Here is a 17,059-nt window from a genome sequence, read left to right on the forward strand (position 1 = left end):
CATTGTATTTTAATTGTTGCTAACACCTGTTTTTATGACTCTAATAGAACTGTTAAAGTTGGTAGCCCACAGCTCAGAAAAAAAGGAAAAAGTTACTTATGTCCTCACATGCAGGGTATTCCTCCTCACTAGTAATTGAAGTCTCCATTTCCAAAATCTGTGGCATTGAGTATTATTAATTATTTAGTTTGTGGATATTTTGGTTGCTGTAACTTTTAAAAAGTCTCAGTAACTTTCCCCCTAAGTTTGGTCGGTTTGTTTTTAGTACCCTGAGCCCTTCAACAAGCCCGAAATGACAAAAAAATCAAATTCTGTCAAATTTATGGGGGTGATGTTATGTAACTTCATGATAACACTGTATCATGGTAAAGGAAATTTAAAAATCATGGCCATATTTAATTTTAAAATGTTTTGTCTGGTAATCAGCTATTCTCAGTCTGCTATAACTAGAACAGTGGCTTTTATCTAATGTGGTAGTTGAAATAGGTTTCACCAAATCCTCATTTCCATGTTTTAAAATAGAACTGGAGGGAGCAATATGCAGATACCAGTTAACTGCAAAGGAAGCGATGTTTACCCTAGTGGGGAAAAATGAAGTCATAAAAACCCAACAAAGCATTCATAAATTTGAAAGAAATTTATTATCTAGGCTGTTATGCAATGTTTGTAATGCTCATTCAAGGCAGTGGTTAATGAACTTTGAGAACCTGGCTATGATAAATTAGATTTTTTAAATGGATAACTGGTTCAAACTTTGAAAAAAGATTGTTTTATTTTGATCACATTTAAAATGTCTTTATATATTCCTATACCTTTCTTTTGATTTGTATATTAAAAATAATTTTCATTTAATCTGAATGTGAGTCTGATAAGTGGAACTTTTTACAGCCTTTCATGATATCTAGATTTACATCTGCTTAAAAGAGAGAATTAAGCCTAAATTTGTTCTTTTAAAAAAATTCATTAAAATGAACTAAATACAGGAACTAAAGTCTTTTGGTAACTTGGATAGAAGTAAAACTTGAGCGGTTACACAAATGAATACACATGGAAGCAGCATTAGAAACAGCATGAAATTTAGCATCAGAAATCTAAGGTTCAAGTCTTTGGTTATGTATATATATATCTGAGTCTAAGAATCCCTTGTCTATTAAGTTAGGGTGATTATATCCCCCACCTTTCAAAGTGGTTGTAAGGATTTTAAGAAAGTTATATGAGACATTTCATAATTTCTAAAGAAGTCTATGAATAGAAATTGTCAGAAGCCATAAGCTTTTAAAGAAAAATAATTATTCTACTATTCTGTATATAACCCTGATACCCTGCATAATTCCTGGCAAAAATATTGCCGCTCTTTGAATGAATGAATGATGAATGAGGGAATTGCAGTCTAGATTCTACATCCACAAAAATCATTTGCATACAAAAGCTAAATCTAAAAGTTTTTATTATTAATACTTACCAAACAATTATTTCATAAACACCAAGTTTACACAGTGAATAAAATGAAAATACATGGTCCTTGCTGTCATAGTATTTTTAGTCTAGAAGGGGGGAAAGATAAAACTGGTAAGCATAGAGATCCTTAAAAGTTGTGATAAGAGCTTTGAAGAAGATGAATAAGATGTCTGTGATAGAAAATAAGAGTATGTAGATTGGGGAGGGGGGCTAATGAAAAGACTGAGTGAGGGAGCCCTCTCTATGAAGGTAATAGTTACGCTGAGATGAAGTATGAGGAGAATGTGCAGAGCTGTTGCAAGGTGGTTTCTGGCAGACGGAAAGCATGCTAGGCTTGCATTAGAAAATAACTTGGCCACTTGGAATCGACCATTAAAATTATTATATTAAAATTTAGGAAACATTCCAGTTTCTTTAGCAGGAGAAATCACTTCTATATTACTGAAAAAGTAGCTCCTGTTCATAATTTTCCTGTTGTCTAAGCATATGCTGCTGTTTCATGCTTATGGCTTAACTTGGCTAAATATAGAAGACAAACTACATTTTCACAGACCAAAAAGATGTATGTCGAAAAGCTCTTGTACCTTTCTCTCTAGACAGTCTCATAAATGTTTTGATGGAGAGAACAAATATAACCTCTATGACTGCCTCCTCCAAAATACCACCTGTGTAGATTAGCAATTAAGCCCGAGATTTATATCCTCTTTTAGAGGCAGGCTTTTTGATGATAGCACTGTAATCACAACTAAATAAACAGGTGAGAAAGTTTGCGCCATCCCAATCACTAGTTATAATGAGCTCTATAATTAGTATATCCAAAACAGGTGATGATTGGAATATGATGCTTGCTTCTTAGGGCATACTGCTAGTTCAGTCCTGAACTTTTAAGAAATTTATTTAAATAATTGAAACAGCTGCTTTTACATAATTTCCTTTACAGAACTTTTCTGAAAATGGAGTTTTATGACAAAAATTAGTCAGGGTCTAACCAGTGTAGTGTAAGTAACACTGGGCAGAGGTAGGCCAGCTTTGTAATATATGTGCGTTAAATGGCATAAGTGTCTTCAATGTCAAGCACATTGGGGCAATTGTTAGGTGATTAAGACATATTACAGTCCCTCAAGCCTCAGTGTGGGTAGCTCTTTTAGATTCTTGACCTTAATGTGAAAATCCATGCAATAAAAGTTGTTCAAAATCCAATGAAATACGGAACTACATGGAAGTCGTAGTATTTTTGACCAAAGAACAATGACTTTTGATGACAAAGAGGTATAAAATGGCACACCAGTGCCTAAATTAGTATTTGAAAATTTTCAAGATTAATCCATTTGTTCCCTTTGGAAGAGTTGAACTGAAAAAATATGTAAGTATGCATGGTTCAGGTGAATTGTACAAGTCACAAGAGGACATTCACGATGAGAGAGACATCGCCAGACTAGATTAAAACTTCTTTAATCACCAGATATCACCAGGTCTTCTCTGGGTGGCAGTCAGACGGCAAGAGGGTTACATTTTAAATTTGTATTTAGGATTGATTTTCTGCCAGTCGTTGTTTTCTTCATATGACTTTAGCTACTAATTTGAGACAATTTATAGCATGTGGTTTGGCACAGTACTCTCCCCCTTTTTCAACCTAATCTTTTAGTGCTTTAGTTTGTTCACCTATGCAATTGGGATTTGAATCAGTTTATTATTTGAACCAGCTTATTACTGAAATATAAGTATTGGCATTGCTTTTCCCATTTCTAGACCTCATAAGATAGTTGGTGTGTGTGCATATGTTTGATTTTCTAAGGTGATATCACCACAGAGCAAAACATATGTTTTTTTTAATATATATATGTATATATATATCACATTTAATTTTTAATAGTGACATTTGATGTATATACACTATAAAATTTTATTTGTAGATTTGGAGGTAAATTTGTCTTAAACCTTATAAACTCAGGCATTAACTGCTTTCTCTAAACTCTAAATAGATTAAATGCTTTTCCAGTAATTTTCTTTCCCATGGTATTACTATGTGACTATTGAGTTCGTGGTAAAAGTCCCAAAACTGCATATTAACAACATGATACCTGGCTTATTCATGTAAAATATGTCAAGTGTTTCCAGACAAAGCTGTGGTAGTACGGAACTTGGAACTTACAGCCACAAAACACATGATTTGGTCCGCAGAATTGTTACATGTCTTTCTGTTATACTTATTTCCATTCTATTTAAGAACCTTTTATTATGTGTCTAATATACTACAAACATTAGGGGTAAAAGCATTTAAAAACAAAACGTAGGAAAATAATAGATTTACCAAGTGTTGTGATAAGGAAACATAAACAATTGAATAATAAAAGCTGTTTGGAAAAGGAACCGAAAACAGGCATAGGAAAGATTTCTTAGATAATATGGCAGCTGAGTCAGACCTTGAACGATAAAGGGAGTGCTCCAGCTTGTAATACTGGTTTTTAAATATATCCTGCCCCTTTACCCCTTATTTACAAGCAGAACAAATCCTCATTATCATGAAAGTACCTTTTAAAATAGAAATATGACCACAGAATTTATTTGGAGGTCAAAGAAAACTCTGATTAATAGCATTTGCCACTAGCACTGAAAAAAAAAATGGAGTTGACAAAAGGAAACAATTCACCTATTTCAGATAGAAGATGAAAAGAAGTAAAAAGAGTTTAATAGAATTTGAGAAATGGTTTTAATGGTTTAAACAGTCTGTGGCAGTGCAGTTCTCTTTAGGAGATTCTGTGGGAAGACTATAGGTTACACTGGAAAACAAGAATCAGAAACACTGGTGAAATGATAAATAGTAAAAACGAGGAATTGACTGTGTTCTTACAGCACTTAAATGAGCCAGCTATGTAAGTAGTGACGACACTGGTATTTTCATGACAAGGCAAAATCTGATTTGGACTTCATATGAATTTTAAAGACAAAAAACACAAAGGACTCTGGCAAGAAATGGCCTTGGTTTTGTCTGAAAGGCGTATATGGTCATATTCTGTAAATGCCATGATACTAAGTGAATTCAGCATCACAAGGAATTGTCAGAGTGGGGGAAAACTGGGGGAATCTCAGGTGTGAGTTAGTCATCCACATTGGCTTCCTTATCAGCCAGATATGCCTGGTTTGGCAGGCAGTGGAAAAGGGCAGAGCTGCGGCATGTGGGCAGTAATTGAGTAGCATCCTGCCCCTGTCCTGGAATGTGCAATGGTCTACTCGTGGGAGGTGGGGGAGGCCAGAGGTCACTCTTATTAAATCCTGTTTACACAGTGTGATACAGGATAAAAGCATGTAAGATATTTCAGGATATTGGTGACAAAAATTTCATGTATTTTCCAAAAATTTCTTGAAATTTTTTTTAAGACCTATGAGTTCTAGATCTAGCACATGACCTATCCCTCTTTATAAAAGCTGACCTGGAGTTCCCGTCGTGGCGCAGTGGTTAACGAATCTGACTAGGAACCATGAGGTTGCGGGTTCGGTCCCTGCCCTTGCTCAGTGGGTTAACGATCCGGCGTTGCTGTGAGCTGTGGTGTAGGTTGCAGACGCGGCTCGGATCCCGTGTTGCTGTGGCTCTGGTGTAGGCCGGTGGCTACAGCTCCGATTCGACCCCTAGCCTGGGAACCTCCATATGCCGCGGGAGCGGCCCAAGAAATAGCAACAACAACAACAAAAAGACAAAAGACCAAAAAAATAAAATAAAATAAAAGCTGACCTTCAAAATTATGACTGCCATCTTGTAATCAGCCAGAAGGAACCACCTCCAATACTATAGTGTCAGCAAGGTCAGCTGTACCTCTAAAAGCAGCTACACAAGCAATGATATTTGGTAATTTAATGTAATTCTTGCAACTTTGAGTAACATTTCTCTAGTTTCCCTATGTTCTTCAAAAATATGTCAGGCATTTCAAAATCTTTTCTTTTCTGGATGACTACAAAACTTTGATTAGAATTATCACATTAAAAAAAAAAAAGAAAAAAAGAAAGGAGTTCCCATCGTGGCGCAGTGGTTAACGAATCTGACTAGGAACCATGAGGTTGTGGGTTCAGTCCCAGCCCTTGCTCAGTGGGTTAAAGAACTGGCGTTGCCGTGAGCTGTGGTGTAGGTTGCAGACACGGCTCGGATCCCCCACAGCTCCGATTGGACCGCTAGCCTGGGAACCTCCATGTGCCGCGGGAACGGCCCAAGAAATAGCAAAAAAAAACCAAAAAAGAATTGTCACATTTTCCACCTCAAGAAGACTTTATGGTTACTCTATCAAACACACTGTTAATAAAGACACCTTTGATTTTATTCATTCATTCATTCATTCATTCAATCAACATATGTTAATTGAGCATCTACTTATTTCCGACACTATTTTAGATAGTAGGGACATAGCAGAACTGAGGATATGTTCTCTACTTTCACATCTCCTGGTGGGGAAGACACACAGTGAGCAGTAAATGAATCTATACATGACTATATCAAGTACCAAGTAAAAGGATAGTAAATGAATGAGGATGAGGTGGGATTAAAGAGATCACAGGAGACCTTTCGACAAAGGCGACATCTAAGCACAGAAATCAGTGAAGTAAAGGATGGGATCATTCAGATATCTAGGGGAAAGAATTGCAAGCAAAGGGAACAGTAAGCGTAATTTCCTGAAGGGGAATAGACTTGGGATTTTTGAAAAGAGCCACCGTGTCAGTATGACCAGTGTGCAGTGAGCAAGCAGAAGAGGGAGAAAGATGAGGTCAGAGAGAGGCATGTACCAGTTCATAATCTAGCAGACCATGCTGGGGACTTTTTTATGTTATTCCGAGTGAGAAGGAAAGTCATTAAAAAGTATTGATCGGTGGAGTGCAACGATCCTCTTAAAAGAATCACTATGTGGAGAACACACTATGGTTGGGGGCAGGGGGTGGGAGTAGCACGACGGGCGAACGCAGGGAAACTGGTTAAGGTACTATTGCAGTTCAGGTGAGAGATGATGGTGGCTTGGACTGAGATGTCAGCAGTCAGATCAAAATATATAATTAGATTCAGGATATATTTTGAAGCCAGAGTTGACAGACTTTACTGATGAATTTGTTGCAGAATGTGAGAGGAAGAGAAGAGAGAAGGAGGATTCTAACATGTTTTAGCCCGAACAGGGGAACAAAACGTTTTGAAGGCTGTGAGGCCGCTTTCCCAAAGTAATGCTTATTTGGAACTCTGATGTGTAACACTGATTTAAGACAGCTGTTCTGGGATGGGAGAGTATATAGAACTCTACCCGTTTATATTCTCTCCAGAGAGACACGTTTGCAGGAATTAACTGCCAGCTTTCACAATGACATGCAAATTCTTTAGCACAACCCTGGAGGTCTCCCACAGTCCGATCTGCCATACAGCTCCTTCTTATCTCTCTGATTCTCCAGGCTTTACCTGCCATACACCCGGGGTGGGGTGCGTCTTGGCGCTTTTTAAGTGTCCCTCTATAAAGTCTTTTCAGCATAGCAAAGTCCTGGGCAGACTTTGACCTGTAAGACAGGAACCAACAGGCAAGCAGTAGATGTAAACATGAGCCATTATACTCCCTGACCCGGGCCTCAGAAGACATAGAAAAGCCTGGGATCTAGAGAAACAGTTTTTGACAGAGGGACCTGCTTCCTCTGAGACTGGTTGTAGACATAAAAGTATTCTTTATGTCTGAGGGTAGAGCTTCGAAGACTCCTTTCTTGATTTTACTGGGGAATCCATATAGAAACTCAGAATTCATAGTTAAACATAACATAATTAATCCACTCAGTCACAAATGCTACAGTCCCCTTTATTGTATCACTGTGATAATATTGACCAGCCTGTTTTTAAAACCCTTCCTTTTTGACATTCTGAGGAAATTCCTTTCATCTTTGAAAAACCTGACAGTGATTTTTAGGAATGCGCTCCTAAACTTTACAGTCATTACACTAGTTATATTTCCTTAGGATCATAAAAATGGATCTAATCCTTCTGTCACATGTAATGCATTCAACAAGTTCTTTTGAACACAGTTATCCGTTATCCAGGCACTGGATGTTTGCCGATGAACAATCCGAGATCCCGATAGCCAGATAAATTAAAATCTGGTGAATATTTCCAGTTCTTTCCAACAGTGGGCCAAATACCTACTGCCTTGGGAAAATAGTAAGGGACATGTTAAGAAAACATTTCCCAATAATTGAGAAATATTAATAGGAATTACATAAAAGGTGAATATAAATGATGAAAGCACAAATCCTGAGAATTTTAGAAATATGCTTTTTTCATTCAGAATCTAAGGTTTTGGCTGTGTTTTAAAACCAAACTAAGCAGTACTGCTCAAAATTAGAAACAGAGAACTGAGAGTTTATGTTAAATAAAGTCAAATATTATTTTGACTCAGTAACACAAGGGAAAAGAGGATGAGTTGACCAAGGGTTCAAGTGCAAAAGAGAAGTTACCTTGTGAGAACTGTATAAACATCTTTCAATAAAATGTGACCAACAGTATTCACATCTTTGTGATCACTCTTACATGACTTTCTCTTTGGACATGTTTCTATGTTTATTTGTAATGTTATTAAAATGTTAGGAGGAAACCCCATTCAATTAATTTGAAGTAGGTAAAATGAATCCATTAGACAACAGATGCCATCAAGGTGAGAATTTAAAAGTTTAACTATTCTTGGTACTAAAGAAATGTAAATACCAAGCTTAAGTTAACTAAGATATACTCCTCCATGTACAGCATAAATATTTATGTGCTAATCAAGTGTTTTTGTGGCTGCAGCCCCAGGGGAATTCTTTTTATGTCTTACACATGTCTTAACATATTTGTGTTCAACCTGAAGCATAGATACACCTTAGGTATTCTGCTCAGGCACAGTCTTCTCTACTTCTTGCCAAAGAGCATTCATTTCTGCAAATGCCCATGGCTAGTAATGCTTCTTTAATGACATGGGTTAAGTGAGGTGAACAACCTTATTTAAAATACACACATACACAGAGTGACACATACATATAATGACACACACAGGTTAATGGTGAGAAACAGCAACAGAAAACTAATAAAATATTCATTTTAAATGCAGTTTCAAATAGAGAAAGAAACCTTTGAACCTCAGCAATATCCACAGACTCAGAGCTTTCTTCCCAGTTTTTAACCCTGGATATAAGACATGGTGGAAGTAAATAAACAACAGTGGACTGTCTTTTATTCTGATCTGCTCTATGGTCAGTTAAAAGGCATAAATTTTGTTTTGAGTTGAGATTACAGGATATTAATTAAAAGTACTCTCAGGAGTCTAGCTATTTCCTTTTAAATCCACATGTTAATGCTTACTAGCTGTGTGACTTCAGGCAAGACATTTAACTTCTCTGTGCTTCAAACTTCTTTTAATCAGTAAAATGTGTACAATAATATCCACTACAAAAGTTTTTATGCAAATAAAGAGACAAATACATGTAAAGTGACATAAATGCTATAAAGGATTTTGCTGTCATTAAAATGCCGCTGATTTGTTGCTCTTTGTAAAAACCCATTATTTTCCCAGTAATAACTGAATCCACCTATCTTTCCTCTTTTGCAGTATGGCCATTTTAATTTGGTTCTCACTCCAATGGAGTATTTTTCTGCACTTCTAACTGACTTTCTTGCCTTGAAAAATAAAATGGCTCTAGTAGGAGTCCAAGGATGGGAATGGACAGTAAGAACTCTTCAGTCAGTTGTCTCACATGGTATTAAGCCCCTCAAAATAATCAAGATCATGGTGCAGTTTGATCCCATTTTTAGGCCTTTTTTAGGTGAAGCACACCAGCTATAGGTGGTTTCTATATAAATTCTGTATTGTATTAAGCATGATGCTGTAAGATAATTGAACCTCAGCACTATAACCCCAGAATGCAGCTATTTTCCCTTTTACCTTGTTGGCCTAGTCTACATTTACAGCTGAAGCATTTACCATCACAATTTTCAGTCCTGTAGGTTTAGTATTTCTGAAATGATTCCCTCTCTCACAGTCAATACCCTCCCCCCTTCTTCTTTGCTTTTTAGGGCCGAACCCACAGCATATGGAGTTTCCCAAGCTAGTGGTCAAATCGGAGCTGTAGCCACTGGCCTGCATCACAGCCACAGCAATATGGGATCCAAGCCACATCTGCGACCTATACACAGCTCATGGTAACACTGGATCCTTGACCCACTAAGCAGGGCCTGGGATCGAACCCACATCCTTGTGGATACTAGTCAGGTTCATTTCCACTGAGCCACAATGGGAACTCCCTTACAGTGAACCTCTTAATAAACACCTTCTCTTTATAAAAATTTTATGACTACCGTAATGATAACTCAGACATTCTTGCCTGCTGTTTTAAGACACCATGTAATAGACCACCCAACACTTGCAGATGGCAAAGGTTCTTCTGTTTATTATTAGCTTTCTGACTTCTTGATAACTTTAAGTTCTTTATCTAAAAAGTAATACAGGCTCTAATTTCCTGGACTGTTTTAAGAGGTATATAAATTAAATGCTCTGCACAGTGACTGACAAATAATAGGCAATGAAAGGAAGATATTATAATTATTATCCATCAACTTGAAACTATAGTTTTCAGTGGTGCTCCCCAAATGCTTCCTTGAGGGAGGCAGGTTTGTATGACTTGCACTTTGGAATGTATCTTCTCTGACATCATGGAGCTGAACAGTTGATACATTTTACCTCAAATTCATCCAACAATTCTGTCAGGCAGTTATTAGTAGCCTCATTTAACAATAAATTAACTAAGACTTAGAACAATGTGGAAAAGGTAAGGCTGTCAAGAACTAGGACAAGAATTTAAATTCAGGACCATGATTCTGAATCTCAGATCATTACTCCGTTCTACATATCTTCCTTTGATTATTAAACTTGAAGATTTGGGTAAGTTCTGCCTCACTACTAGCATAATGGAACCTTAGCTATTTGTTTTCACTTTTTCTCCCCAGCAGTCTTTCCAACACCTTGTGAACAGAGATATTTTGGGAAACTCTTTTCTTTCTTTCTTTTTTCTTTCTTTTTCGGCTCTTTTAGGGCCTCACCGATGGCATATGGAGGTTCCCAAGGTAGGGGTCGAATTGGAACTACAGCTGTCGGCCCACAACACAGCCACAGCAACGCAGGATCCAAGCCACAGGTCTGTGACCTATACCACAGCTCACGGCAAGGCCAGATCCTTAACCCACTGAGCGAGGCCAGGGACTAAACCTGCAACCTTATGGTTCCTAGTCAGATATGTCTCCACTGTGCCACAATGGGAACTCCAGAAAATTCTTTTCTGATATTTATTCTACTTAAGTGTTTCTTCAGCTGCTTGCCATCAACTGAATCAAGCCTAGACATTCACTCCCAGTTCTAAACCTACCTTTCTACCCAGCTGGTTGCTGTTTTCATTAAAGTTGCCAGTAGCTTGCCTACCAGACTATCATTGGTTCTCTAAACATGCTTCCCCACTTAATGATTCTGCTCAAGCCATGGCCTCCATCAGTATTGTCTTCCCTACCTCTTCCTGACACCCAAATCCTACCCACCCTTCAAGATCCAGTTCAAATACTAGGTTTCCATGGAGGCTTTCTGAATCTCTAGATAAAAGAGATCTCTCTCTTTGTAACTCCAAACATTTACAGGGTTAATATTCCATTATATGTGTGCTATCCCTAATGCATGTATGTTCCCATAGTCCCCTATCCCTCTCCAACTTAAACTAAATAATAAATAATCAAATATTATCTTTATTGATTTTAATGGTTTTCCCCGTGCTAGGCTGTAAATTGCAGAGGGCATGAATAGTACCTACCTTGCTCATTGTTAAATCTCCTGCGTCTAGCAGAGTGCTGGGTATATAGTAGTTGTTCAATAAATATTTTTGAGTGAGTCTATAGATAATATATTCTACTTCTTAATTGTATGTTATGCTAATAACCTCCTATATCATCTTCTGGTTATGATTTCCTAAAGGGCATAATCTTTAGGAAATCATAGAGTGATCATTAAATCACTGAGTTAATTAATGTGTTAAAGATATTAATAAATCTTTCCTATCCAAAATTCTCCCTATAGGAAATAAAATTTCAGAATATTTACTTTCTAATATTATGCATTAAATTCAATATTATTCTTACATTTCAAAGAAAAGTATCTAGATGACTATTTCTAGGTAATAAACTAGAGTTCCACTGATAAATATTTTATTAAATACTGTTTGGAACTAACTCACAAAAGCCAGTAATAATCTGAAGAATTTGACCATAATGGTATAAGAGTTTGCAGTTGACTGAAGCATGTTGATTTGTATAAAATCCAGCTTGATGAAGCCTTAGTCAGTCTTCTAATCTCACTGAAGTTTTACTATGAATAAACTAATGGTTTTTTTTTTTTAAATTAAGAACTTCATTTTCTTAAATAATTCAGAAATTCCATTCTTACCACTAAATTAAATTAAATTAAATTAAATTAAATTTGCATGCATGGGAACTATCTTGGTGGCCCAGTTCTAGATTTTATGTGTGTGTCTAATTACATTTTCACGCATTTCACAATTCAAGCTGTCTTATCTCCCAGTTATTCTGGCATAGTAATATTATCTCTTTCTACTCATTAGCAGATTTTAAGTCTGCATCTTTGCATTGAATGGTTTTTCTTCTGCTTGAAATATTCCCTCCCCAGATATCTACATGTCCCGCTTTGAGGATCTGATTACCCTAAAATAGCCCATCACTTTCTCTGTCCTCTCATTCTTTTTCATTTCTCTTTGTTGTACTTATCATTATCTAAATTATCATATATATTTGCCCATTTTCTGTATCCTCCATTAAAAACGTTAACTTAACGCCAGACACATGATAGATATCAAGTAACTATATGATGAATAAATGAACTTAACATTTAACTTAACAGTTGCCTTCTTATAAAGAATAATTTATTGCTTTTTCTGTATTCTATGACATAAACCTCTTTATCAGATTGAACTACAAGTTCGCGTCACAGATATTCTCTGGTTGTTTGTAATTATTTTTCAAAAATTCAAAAAGCTAAACGGGAGACACATAGCTGCATAATAGAAACTTCAAGGGAAGAAGTTTTATCTCATGTTGATTTAACGCTCATTTTTTTCTGTTCAACACAGTGACTCAACATCCAGAGGAAATAACTACCCTTCTAAATTTACCTAGACACGTATTTTAACTCTCAAAATTTAATGGGAAGCAGTTTATGAAGTAACTCTGTTACAAAATTTGGTTGGTACCAGGATGATCTAAAGGAGTGATGGTCATGAAACATGAAAGGCTCTTCTTCACAGGGATACCTTTCCATCATAGCTTTGGTCACCTTTAATTTGCATTTAGATTTTTAAAAATTAAATGTAAAAAGTAATATAAAATAAATAAGACTAGTAATAAAACTTGCATCGATGAGCATCTTAGCAAAATTTTTGATATAATAAACTACTAGTCTGAGTTTCACTTTGTGGAACTACAGATGAAAATGAGTTAGTCAGTTAGTCACAATAATATTAATATTGAAAGCATTCTTTCAAAATCTATTCCATGGGTTTATAATAATAATTAAAGGAGTAATTTCACTTTAGTCTCTTATAGAAACACTTCCATTTCATAATTAAAAACAGAGTGATGGCAATGTAATGACCAAGTGTTGAAGTGTCTTTTGATAATTAGAATAAGTCTGTGTACTTGGAAATTAAATATTTAACAAAGCACACACATATTTGAATACTGACCTGATTGCTTTCCCTTAAGATTGGGATCAAAGCAAGGATGTTCTGCTACCATCACTCCTATTCATCCTGGATGCCCGAGGCAGTTCAAATGAAGCAAGTAAAAGAAATTAAGAACATACAGAATGAAAAGGAATAAATCACCTTTATTAGCATTTTGTATAGAAAATCTCTTAAGTATTGAGTCCTAGTAGGTAAGCTTACAAAGGCCATAGGATAGCAAATTAAATATAAATATCAAGCTGTATTTCCATATATTGTCATCAAATGAATGAACATTAGAATTATAAACACAGTACAGTTATACCTCAGAGATATTAGAGGTTCAGTTTAAGATGACTGCAATAAAGTGAATATTGCAGTAAAGTCACACAAATTTTTTGGTTTACTAGTGCATATAAGTTGTGTTATATTATGTTGTAGTCCATTAAGTATGCAGTGGCATTATGACAAAAAAAACCCCACAATGTACATATCTTAATTAAAAATATGTTATTGCTAAAAAAATGCTAATTAACATATTAGCCTTCAGTGAGTTATAATCTTTTTGCTGGTTTAGGGTCTTGCCTTGATGTTGATGGCTGCTGATCAGGGTAGTGGTTGCTGAAGACTGGGATGGCTGTGACCATTTCTTAAAATAAGACAACAATGAAGTTTGCCACATCCATTGTCTTTCTTTGAGTGACAAATGAGTTCTCTGTAGCATGCAGTGTGATTTAATACCATTCTACCCACAGTAGAACTTCTTTCAGAATTAGAATCGGTCCTCTCAAATCCTGCCATTGCTTTATCAACTAAATCTATGTAATATTCTAAGTCCTTTGTTGTCATTTCAACAATCATGTTATCTTCACCAGGAGTAGATTCCATTTCCAGAAAGCTCTCTCTTTGATCATCCATAGGAAGCAACCCCTAATCTGTTAAAATTCTGTTATACGATTGCAGCAATTCAGTCACATCTTCAGGTACCACTTCTGATTCTAGTTCTTTCACTATTTCTACCACATCTGCATTTCCTTCCTCCGTTGAATTCTTGAACCCCTTAAAGTTATCCATGAGGGTTGGAACCAGCTTCTTCAAAGCTCCTGTTAATGTTGTTATTTTGTCTGTTTTCATGAATCATGGATATTCTTAATGGTATCTAGAATGGTGACTCTTTTCCAGAGGGTTTTTAATTTACGTTGCCCAGATCCATCAGCAGAATCACTATGCAACTATATAGCTTTACAAGATGTACTTGGTTCTTTCTTTTTTTTCTTTTTTCTTTCTTTTTTTTTTTTTTCATTTTTTATGGCCACACCCATGACATATAGAGGTTCCCGGGGCAGGGAACAATCTACAATCTCAGCTGAGTCAATGCTGGATCCTTTCTTTAACCCACTGCACCAGTCTGGGGACTGAACCTGCACCTTTGCAGTGACCTGAGCTACTGCAGTCAGATTCTTAACCTACTGCAACAACAGTGGGAACTTCTACAAAACGTATTTCTTAAATAATAAGGTTGAAAGTTGAAATTGCTTATTGATCCATGTGCTGAAGAATGGATATTTTGTTAATAAATAATGAATGATATCAAAATAAAAGTGATAAAAATGTGTTAATAATGATAAATCTTATTTATCAGTGTTCTTGGGTGACCAGGTGCCTTGTCAATGAGCAATAATAATATTTTGAAAGGAATCTTTTTTTTTTTCTTTTCTGAACAGTAGATCTCAGCAATGGGCAGAATGAAATAAAAAAATCCCTGGTCTGAGGTTCTAATTGTCCCCTGAAACTATGGACAAATAACACGTCACATAAAAAGAGAACAGCAGGAGGTTTACCATTACATTTTTGAACTTCAGATCGGGTAACAGGCAAGGCATGTTTGTCCTCAAAAATGACACAGGAATTCTCATTTCAGATATTGGCAAAAGAGAAATTGAAAAGAGAAATGCTAAATTACAAGAAAGTACATATTGAGTCTCATCTTCCCTCCTACATAACACACCCAGATGACTGGATCCATATCTCCTATGTCAATTTTTTTTTTAAGTTTTATGAGATGGCTCAATGGCCTCTCAATAAATTCTTTTTTTAGTCCATTTTTTGAAATAATTTTAACCACCCTTACCTAATACAGTATAAAGTGCTTCTGCTATGCAAAATCAGATTCAGCTATGTGAAACTGAGTTGGGTGATTATCTTAGGGGACAAAAGTGGAATAAAAATAGTTATAATGACTAAAAACCATAAACTCTTAGGCACAATATTCTGACAAATATTTTGTACACTTACTGATGTCTCAATATTTTTGTTATGCCATCCCTAAAACAATCTTCACTATTTTGTCTACTATTCGGATAATAAAAAATTATACAAAATGCTGTCAGTTACAATTGGACTTGCAATAATACAACTTTATTATATATATGTGGCATATACAACTTATATATAAGTGATATACATGTATATACACACACCCACACGTGTGTACATACATAGATATGAAACAGAATGTGTTCTTGCTATTTAGTTTTTGGAAAAATAAATGCATAAATATGAATTTTAAAAATGCAGTTGCTTTCAGTAAGCAGCCAGTGCTCTTTACTTAACTTTCTGTATAATTGACTGTTGTAAAGGTTTATATTTCAGTAGTATTTTGCAATCCAGTTCAGAGGGAGGAGCTATGATTAAGGTATAAATGTCCTAGATAAGGAAGTTCTCACAACTAATATAATCTGTATATTAAATAAACAAAATTAACATGCCCCAGAATCTTTCTGTCACATTTCTGAAGGGCCATATGTGAAAGAGGTCATGAGTAGGTTAGAGTGTTGCACATGAAGAAGTCTAAGAGCTTCTCACTCTTGGCATTTTCCTTTCAAATGCTGAGACTTATCATTGACTAATGGACCAATACCATAAAACCCAAATGCTAGTTCATTAGGTTTTTGAAGGTCTAAGTATACATTAAGTGACTAATTGGTAGTTATTTGCTGGAGTAAAATCATCTAATTCACAGAAGTTTAAAAAGACATATCTCACAGCTATGGAATTAACTAGAATAATTAAGTTTTATCTTCTACAATTTTAAAGAAAACTGACAAATTGTGTGTATAGATGAAACAACGTAAGCACTAAATTTTGTCTCTGTAAGAATGACCAGGGTTCTATTATTGAATTCATATTCTGATAGATCCTACTTTTATTTCCATAAACAGATCAATAGAAATTTACTTCTATATTTGCATGAAAACCATTGATCAAGTTATGAGATATTATATCTTGCTACAGATAAAACTCTGAAAAGGAATTACATCCAGAAGAAAAAGCTTATTTCATAGCTATATGCATATTAATAGTCATATTTCATTAAGTATATTGCAGCATTTGGGATCTAGTTTCCATGTAGTTTCTCCTGTGCCATTAACCATTGCAAATGTAGCACCTGCATTAGCAAATGCAACATGAATCAAAAAATGCAATTCTAATAGGTAGATTCCATTTTAAACGTTTATTTCATTTATTCTAATGAATGGAAAATACATAATTAAAGTAGATAATACAGTTCCAGGCATCTAGAACAATTCTTAATACATAGCCTGTTAAATGAAAGTACATCTTATTCAAAATTTATTAAGTCACTTCCAGAAAGATGATCATTGAATAAAGCACATTTTATCCTCATTAGTTTGGAGATATGCACATTGGTGCTCTTGAATTCCTGATCCACTTTTAAAAAAATGGGGAGAATTAAATTTTTTTTTAATTTGAGGTAAAGTAGATTGATGCTTAACTCTGAATGCTAGCTTACATATATCATCAGTAGTACCTAGCTCAGCTTATTTGA

General features: G+C 35.5%; 1 protein-coding gene and 1 long non-coding RNA gene across 6 annotated transcripts in view; one reads left to right on the forward strand and one right to left on the reverse strand.

Annotated features, from left to right (window-relative positions):
- Positions 1-17,059, forward strand: part of LOC146400834 (uncharacterized) — a 421,507-nt gene that overhangs the window by 228,494 nt on the left and 175,954 nt on the right. The gene's annotated exons all lie outside the window — the stretch shown is intronic.
- Positions 1-17,059, reverse strand: part of LOC100513296 (transmembrane protease serine 11F) — an 87,917-nt gene that overhangs the window by 53,889 nt on the left and 16,969 nt on the right. The window contains exons 2-3 of one of the 5 annotated variants that reach the window (XM_084972407.1): positions 6,884-6,978; positions 1,463-1,544 (exon numbers count right to left, since the gene is read on the reverse strand). The exons of 2 other annotated variants lie outside the window; for them this stretch is intronic. The gene's annotated coding sequence lies outside the window, so the exon portion shown is untranslated. The remainder of the gene's footprint in view (positions 1-1,462; positions 1,545-6,883; positions 6,979-17,059) is intronic. 2 more of the 5 variants (XM_084972406.1, XM_021101395.2) reach the window with 2 other exon arrangements.

Source organism: Sus scrofa, chromosome 8 (genome assembly GCF_054392235.1).
Source record: "Sus scrofa isolate SSC_HxYL_T2T_F1_AM1 chromosome 8, Sscrofa_HxYL_maternal_Yorkshire_Landrace_v2.0, whole genome shotgun sequence".
In the NCBI taxonomy this organism is placed as follows: Eukaryota; Metazoa; Chordata; class Mammalia; order Artiodactyla; family Suidae; genus Sus; species Sus scrofa.